General features: G+C 34.1%; 1 protein-coding gene and 1 pseudogene across 10 annotated transcripts in view; one reads left to right on the top strand and one right to left on the bottom strand.

The window, feature by feature from the left end:
* ROBO2 (roundabout guidance receptor 2) overlaps positions 1-16,271 on the top strand; it is an 800,464-nt gene that overhangs the window by 51,672 nt on the left and 732,521 nt on the right. The window lies entirely within an intron of this gene.
* Positions 6,873-7,813, bottom strand: LOC138171118 (proteasome subunit beta type-7 pseudogene; annotated as a pseudogene).

The following is a 16,271-nucleotide window of genomic DNA, read 5'->3' as shown; positions in this document are numbered from 1 at the left end:
CCTTAAGGCTTTACCGTAAAAACACTCAATATTTTAATTGCAGTGAATTTATCAGTTATCACTTTGTTCGGGAACAGAAATTACCTTTGAAGGGCAAATTTAAAATTTCAGCAGACCATGATCTCATGAGAGTAGTTTCATTAGCCAGTTAACGTAGTTGACTATACTGAAGCTAAATGGAAGCAACATCTGTGGTGTTAATAATCTAATAAACTCATAACCCATGAAAACAAAATAGGATATTTAAAAATTATTTTCAATTTAAGGAATAAATCAAGTATTTCCATAACATAGTATAATAAACAAAGATAACTGCACATGAAACTGCAAATCCATTACGCACAACTTGTTATTCTTTTAAAATATATAATAAAGTTATCATGTAAATTTCTTTTCTCCTCTTCCTCTGCCCCACCCTAAATGTGGCTACCATTATATGCAAATATATATATGCACATTATATATATATATAATTATTCTGTACATATTTTTATTTATCAGTTCTTTCTTTGGATGCAAATAGTCTTTTTCACATATCCTTTATTTTTAAATTGTGCATTTATAATATTTAAAATGACTTAGTTACTCAGTTGTTCTTGAAACAATATTGCTGTTGCTGTATATAATATTCTCCTGGTTCTGCTCACTTCTGTCTTCACTATTTCATGCAAACCTTTCTGGGAATCCCTGCCATTTCCAGTTCTATGCCACCACAAAGAGAGATTCTATACACATCCCATTCACATGAAAAGTTATAATGACTATTTCTGATTTTCCCTCCATCTTATTTTTATTCACTATTTTCTTTCCCAGCCTCTCTTTTTACCCTATCCTTGTTACCTTATCTTCTCCCCGACCTTCCTACACCTCCAAAAGTCCCTCCCCCAACTTCTCCCTCCCAAATCCCAATTTACAGACACTTCTCCAAGTCTCTCCCCAACCCTGTCCCTGAGTTTTCTCACCTCTCTACATGTTCAGAAGACACTCTTCCAGATGTACCCTTTTTTCCTCTTCAGTCCAGTGAGACTAAGATTCTAACATTACCAACCCTCTATCCCCACCTGCTTCCTCTGGTTCTTCCTTTCTTGCCCCATTTTTACAATATAATTGCTCCCTTTTGCCCTTTCCTACTCAATTTTGCTTTTTAGAATCATCCTCTCTTGCACAACCCAATCCCAGTCTTTCTTTCAAACTAACTTAGTAATGATAACAGTTTTATAAAAACTGGTAACATTTTCATATATATAGAAAGTTGACATTTTTTTACCTTAATGATTGACTTATAATTAGTCTTTAATATTTTCCTTTTATTTCTCCTGGGTCTTTTGTATCAAAATTTCCATTCAGTTCTTGTCTTTTTTTTTTTTTACAAATACATGAAAGTCTTTCAGTTTGTCAGATGTCCTTTTTTATTTTTTCCATTCAGGATTATACTAAACTTTTCTGGGTAAATTATTCTTGGATGCAATCTCAGATCTTTTGCTCTTTGAAATACAATGTTCCAAGAGCTATGATCTTTTAGAGTAGAAGCTGCTAGTTTTTTTTTCTTGGTGCTTCCAACACTTTCCCCTTAACCTGGGAATTTTGAAACTTGGCTATGACATTTCTGTAAGTTTGCTTTCTGAGAACAGTAGATTTTTCTTTTCTATTTCTACTTTACCCACTTATTTTGGAACTTCAGGGCAATTTTCCTTAATAATTTCTTGTAGCATTGTATCCACATGCTATTTTAATCATTACAATTTAACAATACAATACAATTTAATCATAACAATTTAAGTTGTCCAATGATTCTTATATTGTCTCTTCATCTGTTCTCCAGATCAGTTGTTTTTCTTTTGTTTTTTTAACATTTTTATTAACTTGTTTTAAACTTAAATGCACAAAAAGAAAAGAAAAAAGATAACATTTTATAAACTTAAATGCAAAATATAAAAGAAAAACATTGCCGTGTGCACAACAGAACATAAGAGAGGATTCAAAATATACAGCAATAAATTTCCATTTCAAGAAAGCATATAAAATAAATACTACACATTAAGTTCAGAACTGTCCATCTTTTCTTTGCTTCTTTGTAAGTTTTCTTTTGTTTTCTGATGAATACATTTTACTTTGTTCTTTTTTCCCCCTTCCACACTCCTAAAAAGGCTACATTTAAGCACAGATATATGCACACACACAGAGACATACAAACATATATACACATATACTAAAAACATACACATGCATACATATACACAAACATATTTACATATGCATACATGTGCCTAAGTACTTAAGTAGATATCTAAATATCTATATTAATATATAAAGATATAGACTTACATGTGTCAATGTAAGATTGTACTATTTTGGTTTCTCTGAGGATGGGTAACATCTTCCTTCCTAAGTCTTAATCTTTCCATATTTTTCTAAGTCCACTAACTCATTATTTCTCACACCACAGCAATATTCCAACCTTATACTGCCTAGTTATTTTAAATAGCCTGAAACAATAATGATTAATATGATTTATGGTATAGTTTCCCTATTTTCTCTTTTCATTAATGTATTTTAGCTTTAAATTTGTTACTACCCCTGTTTATTTTTCCTAATAAATTCTACTCCTGATCTTTATTTTATGTTTGTATGTATCTCTTATTTCCTGTACCTCCTGACTCCTCTACTTCTAGCTGCTATTCTGACCTTCTAGAACTTAATCTACCCCCACTCCAAAGATCCCTCCCTTATCCTCTGTCCCCACCCTTTCCCTTTACTCTTGTTTCTATTTGAATTAAAAAATTCAGACTTTTATAGCCTTCCACATATATGTTATCTCATTCCTGTTAATCTAGACACCTTTCTATAGAACCCTTTATCCTATTCCCTCACCCTCTTATTTCTTTATCAATTTAGAAGACTTGTATTCCCTTATAAATGCATGTATTGTTCTCTTTTTAACCCTGATCTGATGTGAATAGGGTACCCTCTAAAAATTCTTCCCTTATTCTATTCTCTCCCACTCCTTATTTCCTTAACCTTGTATTTCTTTCAGAATTTAGAAGTATTTTTATACCATTCTCTCTCTCTCTCTCTCTCTCTCTCTCTCTCTCTCTCTCTCTCTGTCTCCCCCCCCCCCCTTTCTGTATGTATTGTTCCCTCTTATTTCATTCCCAATGAGAGTAGTGTTCGGAACTACCAGCCCTTCTCCCCCATCTAATTCCTTCATGTTAGTTCTTCCTCTCGCACCTAATTTATATACTTGCTCCTTTTACCTTTTCCTAAATGGTTTTACTTTTGAAAATCACATCAACTCAGGTTTACCCCAATCTTTCTTTCAAGCTACCCAATTACTAATAACAATCTTAGACATACATTTTATATTTCCTCATATAAATAGTCTGTTCTTATTGAATCCCTTGTAATTAGTCTTTGATATATCTTGTATTTCTATTGGATCTTGTATGCCAACTTTTCTATTAAGGTCAGATCTTTTTGAAACAAAATCCTGAAAGTCTCGTAGTTTGTTGAATGTACTTTTTTCCATTCAAGATTATGCTTGACTTTGTTGGGTATGTTGATTTTGGTCACAACCCTTGTTCTTTTGCTATTTGATATATAGTGTTTCAGGACTAGTGATCTTTTAACGTTGCCACTGCTAGGTCTTATGTGATTCTAATTGTGGTTCCACCATATTTGAATTGTTTTTTTTTCTTGTTGCTCCTAATATTTTATCATTGACCTGGGAGTTCTGGAATTTGATTATGATATTTCTGTATGTTTTCCTTGTATGATTTCCTTTAGGTGATGATTGGTGTATTTTTTCTCTATTTTTTTATTGAGATGTTTCACATTCTCTTCTATTTTTTCTGGTTTTATCATTTCTTAGTGTCTTATAATGTCATTTGATTCCTCTTATCCAGTTCTTGTTTTCAAGAAGTTATTTTCTTTTTCAAGATATCTTTTTCCAACTGGTTAACCTTTTCCCATAATTTTCTTGGATTGCTATATGTTTTTTCCTCGATTTCTCTTATTTTATTTTTGATTTCCATTTAAAGTTTTTCTAGGAAATCTTTTTTAAGCTTGTGACCATTTGATAAAATTTTTGGGAGGTAGAAGTGGCTTTTTTTAACCTCACTTCCTCTCAATATAAACCCAGATCTTCTTTTATAGCAAATTAGCTCTCTATAGTTATTTTTCCTTTGATTACTCAATTTTATATATTTTTTTTAGATTTATTTTGGTAGCTTATTATTATAATCAGTTTTAATGCCAAGTAGTGGGTATTGTTGCCCTAAACCACAGGTCTTTCTTACTGTTATTTTTTGGATTCTGTTTGGGGGATTAACTTCAGGATTCCTCTCATCTCCTATGACACAGTTAGGGACCCTAGCCATGCTGTCCCCAAAATGTTCTTGCTCCTTGTGGTACTACACTCACTTAGGTGGGTACGTTTTAGCTCCTCTTTGTCCATAGACACAGCCTAGGATCGTGTCCGATTACCCTGCCAGGCTTGGCTAAATCATTTGTTACAAAAAAATAGTATTTCATTGCATTCATATACCACAACTTGTTCAATCATTCCCCAATTGATGGACATCCCCTCGATTTCCAATTCTTGACCACCACTTCTGGAAACAACAGGGGTCCTTCAATCTTCCTCCACTCAGTCATCTGCGCTGTCTTAGATGAAAGTTCCTGAGGCTGGAAGGTGAAATTTTTTGAAGTTGTGAGCTAAAAGTTCAGGTTCAATTTCTTGATGCCTAGTTGGCTTTCCAGCTACCCTCAGGGCCTCAGCCTACAGGTGTCTGCAGTTCACTTAGGCCAGACCTCAGCCCCCTGACTTTTCCTGAGGTGCTCTCAAATTGTTTTTAGAGGACAATTGCTTTTTACCCCTTAATTTTTGCTACTCTGTGTTCATTTTGTGGTGATTTTTTTGTCTATTTGTGAAGCAAATCAGGAGAACCTGGAAACCTCAGCCCTACTATGCCATCTTCTCAAAATACCCAGAATAAAATAGCCTATTACTTTTTCTTTTTAAATTTTCATGTTAATTTATGGCATAAAAAAGCATTTCCATAACATAGTACAATAAAACATATGATTGTACATGAAACTGCAAATCTACTATACACAGCTTGCTATTTCTTTCAAATATACAACAAAATTATCTTGTAAATTACTTTTAGCATAAGTTTTCCACCAGAATATCATCAACATACATTTCAGATAATGGTTTATTATGGTTTTTCCAGGGTAAATTAACCTTAAAATGTATTTCTTATGCATATTTATTTGTAGTTTAAAGATAAAATTAATATCTGGAAAGATTACACTAAGTACTTCATAAAACCCAAACTGTAATAGTGCCTTTAAATTTTCCAATAGACCTCTAAAAGTTTTGGGAGGAGACTTTACCCTAGCTTCAATCATTATCTTCTTTCTCTTTTACCAGTTCTGAATTAGCATGACTTTAAAAATTTATTCAGCATTCACTTCTGTAAGTTTTTGAGCTCTAAATTTTCTTCCCCTCCTTCTACTGCTCTGTCCTTAAAATGGTGTTTAATCTGTTATGGGCTATACGTGTACAATCATATTAAATATATTTTTATATTAGTCATGTTGTAAAGAGAAAATCCATGAGAAAGAAGAAACAAGAAGGGGAGAGAAAATAGTATGCTTCAGTGTGCATTCAAACTCCATAGTTCTTTCTTTGGATGTGGATAGTATTTTCTATCATAGGCTTTTAGAATTGTCTCAGATCCTCATATTGCTGAAAAGACTTAAGTCTATCAAAGTAGGTCATTGCACAATGTTGCTGTTACTCTGTTTTCCTGGTTCTGCTCATTTCACTCAGTATCAGTTCATATAAGTCTTTGTAGGTTTTTCTGAAGTCTGCCTGCTCATCACTTCTTACAAAACAATAGTATTTCATTGCATTCATATACCACAACTTGTTCAATCATTCCCCAATTGATGGGCATCCCCTCAATTTCCAATTCTTGAACACCACAAAGATAGCTGCTATAAATATTGTTGTACACTTGAGTCCTTGTCTCATTTTATGATCTCTTTGGGATACAGATCAAGAAGTAGTTTTGCTGGGTCAAAGGGTATGCACATTTTTATAGCCATTTGGACATAGTTCCAAATTGCTCTCCAGAATCAGTTCATAACTCTGCCAACAATTCATTATTGTTACAATTTTCCCACATGTTCTCCAATATTTATCATTGTATGTTTTGTCTTGTTAGCCTATCTGATAGGTGTGATGTGGTACCTCAGAGTTGTTCTAATTTATATTTCTCTAATCAATAGTGATTTATGAGAATTTTTATAAGACTATATATAGCTTGAATTTCTTCCTCTGAAAACTACCTATTAATGTCTTTTGATGATTTATGAATTGGAAAATGACTTGTAGTCTTATAAATTTTACTTAGTTCTCTATATATTTTAGAAATAAGGTATTTGTAAGAGACACTGGCAGTAAAATTTTTTTCCCTAGTTTTCTCCTTCCCTTCTAATCTTGATCACATTAGCTTTGTTTGTACAAAACCTTTTTATTTAATGTAATCAAAATTATCCACTTAGCATGAGTTTTTTTTAGGGGAAAAAAGTGAATTTATGTAGCTAGGTTACAAGCACTTATCCTGAAACATGGCACTGCATCTTCTATCCTTTTTGTTCAACTGGGAAATTTTATTTACTCCTTTGATTAACAGTTCAAGGGAAAGAGATAAATGAAAGTTATCTTTTTTTACATACCATCTTGATTTCGCAGGGTACATGCCCTAAAGTGGAACTCCAAGATATCATTGTATGGTGAGATCTTTTTCTCAATATTTGTGTCATAATTTTCTTTTCTTTTTTTTTTTTTTACATAATTACCATTCGTTTATTAGTGAGGCATTTGTCTTACATCAGGTGACCTAGGGGCAAGCCCAAACCAATAGAGATCAATAGAGTTGATGAGCAATCCCTTTTAGGAAGTGTCCATTGTCTGTACTGTTTCATCCAGCACTTCAATTTCCAGGGAAGTGACTTTCTCAGTAAGAATAGCAGTTGTCCCTTTCTCACACTTGTACCTGCCAAATCTGCTTCCCTTCTTGTTGGGAATATCAAATGGATGGAGAAAGTCCAACTTGGACTTGCTGATAACACAGAGATCTATGTTGCTTCCAGATCCCAAGTCATTGTAGATCCCAGCTGAGATGGCCTCACTTACTAGCTTCTTGGCTTCTTCCTCCTCCATGTCTGGTTTAAATTTATTTTCAAATACAGCCATTGCTGCCAAAGACCCCGAACCCATGGTGACATAAGGCAATTTATCAGTTGATCTATGAGGATAGATGCTGTAGAGGTGAGGTCCAGTAACATCTACTCCTCCTAAAACCAAGGCTGCACCAATGTAACCTTGATACCTAAAAAACATCTGTTTAAGCATTTGATTAGCTGTAACAACTCTGGGTAGGCATACAGTAGAAAGGGAATGGAGCTCCAGGTTGGAAGAGATCATCTGAGTTATCATGCCAGTGTCGGCTGCAGTCCCAGCACCACAGCAATGAATATTAGGAAATATAAAATGTATTTTAGAACAATTCTTGCCAGCAACAACCATTCCTTCTGTTGCTATAGTATCTGCCCCAAGAACTGTGCCATCCTTGTATACCACTCCAGCAATGGTAGTCCCTGTTTTCTGTGCTGTTGGAAGTTTATAGCCCCTTTTTGAAAACTTAGCTTCAGGGATGGCATTTCTGCGTCAATGATCGAAACAGAAACCAACGATCAGAGGCTGGCATACGGAGACGGCTGCCATCTTTCCCTGGGGAGTACTTCCCTGTGTCATAATTTGCAAAAGCCTATCTTTGGGACAGCTATTCTAAACATTGGCTTTGGAATTTTATCAGAAGAGTTCTGGCTGCATGTTTTGAGGTCATCTTAAGGAGATATGCTGGGTGTACCTATTAAGAGGAGACCTTATGAAATGCTGAAACAATTCTTTGAAAATAAATTGCTGCACAAATCAATGATTTTTTTTAAACTGCCTAAAATTAATGGTAGTAAATTTTGATATTCATCAGGCCATTCATGTTGTTGTCATGCAATCTAGTTTGTCATCAAAAGAAAAGGAGACATTATATTTCTTTAAACCCCTGTAATCATCTTATGCAAAAGCTATGAATCAATCCATCTCTGGTAGGTTTGGTTAAAGAGAGGAAGAATTTTCTTTGCTGTTGACCTTGAATAGGAAAAAAAAAGGAATGATTTGTAAGCAGAAGATGAGGTGAGCCTTACTTCATTTCAATGGAAAGTTTACTTTGATGTAATCTTCAATTATGTAACGTGTTTTTCTAAAAAGGTAAATGATGATTATGTAAATTAAATCTTCATCATGTGTAGAGGAATGCTATCTAATAAAACTGCATGACTTGATGCTTCTGGAGTTGACATATAATGTAACTAAAATTTTTCATTATCTTGAACCAGTATGACCCAGCTAAATCTCTACTTTACATCCCTATCCAATTCATTTAAAGGGTAATGAAAACTATAAACTTACTCAGAATTTATTAGATATTTAAAATTTCTTGGATTTACATTTTTCAAGAGATTTCTTTTATATGTTAATTTTTTATAGAAAGTTAAGTTTGCACCAATATTTTATATTCTCTTAGACTATTGTGGATCTGGGTATGATTGGATTCATTCCTTAAGGAAGTTTACCTTTAAATTTTAAAGAAGTATTTTGCTTCTTTAATTCATTTTAAGGTGAATGTCTCCATATAGACATGCATTTTGTTTTGAGGGAGTTTTATCAAAGACTAAATATTTAACAAAGTTATGTGTTTTTTTAACATGTCAGTGCAGCAGAGTATGAACATCTTTTCATCTCTGACCTTATTGCTTTTAGTATATAGTGTTACAAAGACAATATAATCTTACAAGCTTTTCAAAATGTGTTATCTAGGTACTGTAACATAAATTTTAAATGTCACTGCTATATTAACAACTTACATACCCTGCAAAGTGTAATTCTATCCCCCTGAGACAACTTTCAAAACCATATATGGGATAGTATTGTAAGATCATAGACTTGATAGATAAATGACAGGATTTTTAATAAAAATAAAATTAGAAACATTTAAATTAATCTAAATCAAGACAGGTTTTCATATAATAATTTTCATAAGAATAAAAGTATTCTCCTGCTCTCAAGATTTCTTTTAAAATTCTTATCTTTGTATAATTAGTGCTTAAAACTATGTACCAGGTGCATAGAAAGTGCTTGATAAACACTTTTTCACTTTCAGCCTTTCTTTGTGGCTTTTTTAGCACTATATTATTGCTGCAGTAATAGTAGTAATAGTAATAGCATAGCAATATTATGTTAATTACCTTTGTAGATTTATTTTGTATCCTTCTACTTTCTGAAAATATTAATTAATTGGACTAATTTTTCCTCTGTTTCTCTGAGGTTTTCTAAGTAAACCATTACCTCATTGTCAAATAGTGATATTTTAGGTCCTTTGCTGATGTTTGTAATATATTTCTTTTTCGTCTTACTGCCATAGCTAGTCTTTTTAGTAGTTTGTCAATGATAGCAAGGAAAGGTGGCATCCTTGCTTTGCCTTCATAATTAATGAGGATTCCATTGCTTTTCCATTGCAAATTTTGCAAGCTTTTTAGAGATATGTATATTACACAAACATGCACACGTGCACACATTTTTTATATATGTTTATATACGTACACACACATATATATATAAATTATCTATATATATGTTCTATGTTCTCAACGGCCTTTTCTGTTTCTATTGATCCAATTAAATGGTTTTGTCATTCATCTAATTGATTAGACTAATTTTCTTAATTTTAAACCACCCACGTGTCCCTGATATGGGTAGTAGTATTGGTAGCAGTGCTATATTTTTATGATAAATTTCTAGACTACCTTAAAAAAAGTTTTATTAGAAAGAGCATTAAACTTAAATCCAAAGAACTATATTTGCTTTTATAAGTTAACTTATCTCAACACATAAATTGTTATGCTATTATTTCATTCTTCTGTCCACATTCAGATTGTTCCTTCTCATTTATTTTTGCTTGCACGTCTCATTAGTATATGCTGCTTTTTTTTTCTGGTTTTGATCGTTTTTGTTCTAAAATGTTTCATAAAGACCTTTCTGGATCTCTTTCTATTCCTTATTATTCACCTTAATTGCATTATAGTATTCCACTGCATTAATGTACTGTGATTTATTTATCTATTATTTCCCATTAGTGGGCTTTTTGGTTGCTTCCAGATTTTTGTAATTGCATTTACTGTGGTTATGAAAATCATATATGTAAGAATGAAATGGAGTCAAAGGACATAATTATATTTATTCTATCAAATTGTTTTTCAAAAAAAAGTTTCACAAGTTTATTTGCTAAGTTTTTATTTAAAATTAGTATTCGGTAATGAAGATGAATTATAGTTTTTCATGTTTTATTCCTTCCTTCTAGAATGAAGGAAAAAACAGCATCAACAACTAGAACTATTTTTATCTTTTTAAAGATAGCTTTAATAGAATATACTTTTTCTAAATTAAGAGGAATAATTTCATAGTATAAATATTAATATATTAATTCTCTGTAAATATTTCATAGAATTTGCTTGTAAATCTGCCTGGATCAAGATCCTTTCCTCTCACCTCTTCTGATAGTTGATTTAGAGTTTGTTTAATGTTTTTCTACAATTGGGTTAAAATCAATATTTCTTGTTTTAGTAACTTAAGAATTTATATTTTCCTTGTAATTATCCATTCTCTTTAACTTCTCAATTCTGTTTGTGTATAATTATATGTATGTGTGTATAATATATATGTACGTATACATATATATATATATATTTATTTTTTTGTTTCATCTATTATGAATTTGTATGATTAATTTCAGCAAATCATCAAGGTAGCTAATAGCTTATTGATTTGCTAATTCTCTTTAAAAATTTTGTTCACTATTTCTATAATCAATTTTTTAGTCTTTAATTTTCAGTTTTGTCTAAAACCATTTAATTATGTGTCTCCAAATATATGATATCTATGATATTTAAAGAGTTTATACAAATATATGAGACAAACCTAAATTTCAATAGATAATGGAGCAGAGAATGGGAACTAATTAAGAATCATATAAAAAACCCCTAAAATAATTTAATGTGAGACATCCAGATTGAAAAAACTGAGAAAAAATTGGCAATAATGATTAAAATATTTAATAGTTAATAATGGAGTGGCTGTGGGAAGATAGACACATTGACATTGGTAGAGTTTATAAACAATCTCACCACACTTGTGCATTGTATTATAATCTTAAAATAATGCAAACATTTGTACTTAAGTTGTAAACACATACTGTGCATGCTCTGTTTGAAGTGACAGTGATATTGCTAAAGTTAATGTAAACCTGTGAGGCTGTTGCTAGCAAATTGTCTTCTTTGGGTGCTCCTCTATAAATCAAGTGAGAAGTGGTCAGTAAGTGGGGAATGCATAAGCAGGAGTGTGAATGATTGAGTGGCCTCCATTGAGATGTAGAAGATGCTGTAGGAATTGGTACTCTTATTTGTGTTCTTACTCACCCTGTGAGAAGAGTAATTAGGGTATGCTCTAGGAATTGGTGCTTCCATTATTAGTCACCACCTTGAGAAGAATAAATCAGTGAACCGATATCATGTCTTCATTGCTACCCTTCTGGCTGTCTGGATCAAGAATGAAACTGCTGGAGGCCAAAGCCCAAAAGCTCCAGTTTCTCCTGTTTTACAGTCACATAATTTGAAGGTTGTAAAGGTCTTCAGTGGGAATCTAGTCCAAACTATAGATGAAGGACTCCTCAATATAGTATATGTGATAAATGATCATCTGGTGTCTGCTTAAAGACTTCCAAAGGAGATGAAACCACACTCCTTTTGGAGGCAAAGCTGTAATTTTTGGAGAGCTCTAATTGTTAGAAAGTTTTTTGTTTCATCATGCAAAAATTGTCCTCTTTGCAATTTCTACCTATTGATCTTGGTTGTGCCTTCAGGTAACAGATTTTTTTTCTAATCCCTTCTCCACTTGACAATCATTTTAGATTCATAACAAATCTATCATAGCTCCTTGGAGTATCCCTTTCTCCAGGGTAAATATTCCATAACTCAGAGTTCTTTTTCTTGTTGATTGCCCTTCTCTGAACACTATGCCCTTTAACCATGGATCCTAAAACTGGATACAGCCCTCTGAACAAGATCTGACATGTACAAATGATTATAATCTCTCTGTTTTGGGAAGCTATGTCCCAAGATTGCTTTGGTTTTGGGGTGCTTTTTAAGTGTCATTTTGACTTGTATTAAGCTTGAAGTCCATTATTACTCACAGATCATTTTAAAAACAAATGCTTTTTATCCATGACTCCTACATCTTATGCTTGTGGAGTTGGTATTTATTTTTGTCTCCAGGTATCATTGACAGTATGTCATCAATAACATCTTCCATTTCTTTCAAGCACTTAGGATATGGTTCATTTGGACCAGGGGACAATCCATCAAAGGCAGTGAAGTGTTCTCTTTTCTCTTTACTTATATTGGGTGTCAACTTGTTAGTCATTTTCATTCTATCATTTTCTGTGTAAGCTCATTCTCCTTTGTAGAGAAAACAAACAAGTGTAAAATCGAGCTCTATCTTCTCTCTGTTGTCAGTTATTATTATTCCTCTTCACTCTAAAGGAAGGTCCTATGTATTCTTTGATACTCTTTTTTAAAAATCCTAGTATAAATTAAAAGGTTATGGTTTTTGTCCTTAGCATCTTATATCAGCCTTATCTCATTTTGAGCTTGAGAAATCCTGAAGATCTTTTTCTACTATATCACGCCATTTTCATATCTTCTTTTACCCAACTTTTTTTCCATTTTCTCTTTTTAAATCTAAGTAGGTTGTTGAGGTCCCTTTGACTCCATATTGATATTTTTAGACAAAGCAATCCTTCCCCCCTCCCCTCAATTGAGATTATTTCCCTCAGGTTTTTTATAATTCCATTCTTGAGCTTCTCTCAACCCTCCTGGTCTGACTTCACCTGAAACATTTTTGTCCATTGCATCCTACCTGTCTTTCCTGTGAACCCATTAAAATCTGCTTTACAAAGTCTAAGGTATACATCAGACTATGCCTAGCTTTCTTCTATTTTTTTTTCATAAATCCTAGAATGGAGTAGTCATTTCCTCCCAAGGTTCCCATCTTTTCTACTCCAGCAATTATTTCCTCCCTGTTAATAAGAATCAGATTCAAAATAGAATTTCCCTTGTTGGTTCATCTATCTTTTCAAAGACTGAATTACTACTTAGGCAAGTCAGGATGTTATTAGGTGTTCTTATTTTGTCTGAGAGAGAACGCCTCAGCAGATGCCTGGATAATTGAAATCCCCCATCAGTACAGTATCATGCCACTCTGTCATGCCTGGGATTTGTTTCCCCAAATCCTCATATATTTCTTCTTTTATTGGCCAGATGGCATACTCCAAATGACAAAAGTTACTTTCCTCCCTCCTTATTTCTCCCTCCCTATGCATTCACCCAATACTCTCTATCAGGTTTGCCTCTCTGGTTTCTGGATTTTCATGTACCCACACATCCACATATGTACATGCATACATACATGCATACAAATTTATATAAGAGTAGCAGCCCTAAAGTAATTTCATTCAAGTGACTTTAGAAGGACCTTAGCGCTACTTCCTGGTCAAATATTTCTAGGATTTAAGAAATCTTATACGGGGCGGCCAGGAGGCTCAGTGAGTAAGAGCACTGGTCCTGGAGTCAGGAGACCTGGGATCAGTTCCGGCCTCAGATACTTAACACCCACACAAAAATAACTGGCTGTGTAACCCTGAGCAAGTTACTTAACCCCAATTGCTTAAAAAAAAAAAGAAACCTGATACAGGCAGAAGTAAGGGAAGAAAAGAAAAACTAAAACAGAAATATGGTAGAAACAAAATAGAAAAATGAAACTCTCCCCAATTACCTCACCCCACCAAGAGTGACTGAATATGGGAGAATAATAACTAGACTTAATCTTCCACCTTCCCTCAGGCCTTTGGAAGGATCAAGTCTGAGTCTAAATGATCACCTGGTTCCACCATGTGGGAGGTGATGCTAAATTCTTGCAATTCAGAGTGGATCTTGATATAAAGAGTACATATTGAGGAAAAACACTTCCAGAAACTTCTGGGTCATAGCAGAGATGATGATACTTGCAGCATCATCATCTGTCCTTACCATGGGTTAAGGAGAATTCCCCTGTATCACCACTACCCAATTAGTGCTCTCTGGTTCACAATCTAGAACCTCCTCTTACCTCCTTGGGAGCCCCAAAAGAGTTGGACATAAAAATATTCCCACCATCAGAGGGCTTAGAGGGATTGCCCCCTCTTCTATGGGACTAGGCAGACCCTCTCATTTTTCTCTGGTCGCCAGAAAGCAAACCCTTTCCCAAAAATACTACCCCTTTATTCTTCCTGGCCCTCCCTGGGGAAGAGTTGTACAATAGCTACCGCGTGTTTTACTGGCAGCAATTATTTGAGTAGCAATTAGGAGAGACCAATTAGGTCTGGATTACATTAAGCACTGGGATATTTTGGGTCTAACTTTTGCCACTGCCTATGCCAATGCCTATTCTGTCGCCACTGGTAATGTTATTGCTAATGGGAACTGTGTCTCTGCCTGACGGCCACCACCGCTCTTGGTAATATCCCTTTGACCTCTTCCTCACAAATACACACCATTGCTGAGCCCTGTGTCTCCGTCTGATGGCCACCACAGCTCTTGGTAATCTCCTTTTGCCCTCTTCCTCACACATACCCGCCATTGCTGAGCCCTGTGTCCACTTTGCCAAGGTCAGCTGCTACCCACAAGTGATAATGTAGGACAACATCCACCGCCTGAACCTGAACTCTGCTGTTCCATTTTGAGCAGAATGTTTTGGTAGGGTTGAATACTATTTCACTGTCTTCACTTGGGCCTGACTCTGTTCCCCCATGGCAGGCCTGATACACAAAACATGTTTACATTGGTCATTTCCTAATAAATGGCCACAGGCAGTTATACTGTCTAATCTCCCAGGGCATTGAGTGTGTGATGTTTTTTAGAAAACGACTTTTATCTCTAAAGAAATAAATGGAAGCATCACCAGAATCATGAAGGCCAAGCCAGGTTCACCTTCTTCTGCACTGCCCATTCCCCACTTCCTGATCATTCTGTTTCAATTTTAGCAGGACGAGGCCAAGTAAAACTCAGGTAAAAAATGGGATGGGGTATTGACTTTGGGCATAATAGCAACCCTGGCTACAGTCATAACCATAGTGTATTTACAGGATTGACCGGAAAGGCTGAAGATGATGTTACAAAGCTAGAAACTTTTTTTTTTTGAAGCAAAGCTTCCTGTTTATTTTAAAACAAATGATTTTCTTTCTCATTAGTTCTCTATCAAATAATTGGAAACATGTGTTAGACCTTTTGTTTTTAAGACAATGGAGAACTAATCTTAATTCACTTGAAAGGAAAATAAACTACCATGTGGAATTGCCCAAACATATAAGTAGTGGGTTTAGCACTTTTTTCCCTGTGTTTTTTATTTAAATGTATTTTCATTAGAAAGGAGGAAGCTGGCAGTGCTGTGTACTGAGGTGGGATGACAGTCTTTTAAATTCCTTTAGGCTGTTTGTAAATTGCAGTGAACATTTCCTGGGAATGCTTCATTAGTGCTTATTACACGAAAGTTGTCTTGAGGAGATGAAAGACATATTTTATCTTCCAAATGTTGGCCTTCTTGTCTTAACCGTCACATCCAGAAACTCCAAGTGGTATTTAGAGACAGTTTTCTTTTTATATCTCTTCTTCCTCTTCCCCAAGTAGGGGAAGTGTATTGAAACCCAGTAATCACCAAGAATTCAAGAGTTGAAAAGATATATGCACAAGATTAAATTTTTCTTCATTCTAAATTAAGCATAGCCCATTGATCAAAGTGGACACAGTCCTTGTGGTCACACTGAATGAAATACATTCATTTCACCTTAGAATAGTTTGAGGCAAATTAGCAAGTAGAAGTATTTTAGAACCTTTGAAATGTAATATAAATGCATGTCAGTCTAGCAAAACTTAATTTATCATACTAATCTTACTAATTTAGTAAGACCAATATAAAAATTACCCATGGAAAATAGAAAAGAAATAGTGCTATTTGAATATTATAAAAGAATAACTTTCAGTAAGTTTTTTTT

Source organism: Petaurus breviceps, unplaced genomic scaffold, assembly GCF_028583685.1.
Source record: "Petaurus breviceps papuanus isolate PSGF00001 unplaced genomic scaffold, PetGlider_PUasm1.0 419, whole genome shotgun sequence".
NCBI lineage: Eukaryota > Metazoa > Chordata > Mammalia > Diprotodontia > Petauridae > Petaurus > Petaurus breviceps.
The sequence above is the reverse complement of the archived record's forward strand: the minus strand, read 5'-3'. Positions and strand labels throughout refer to the sequence as shown.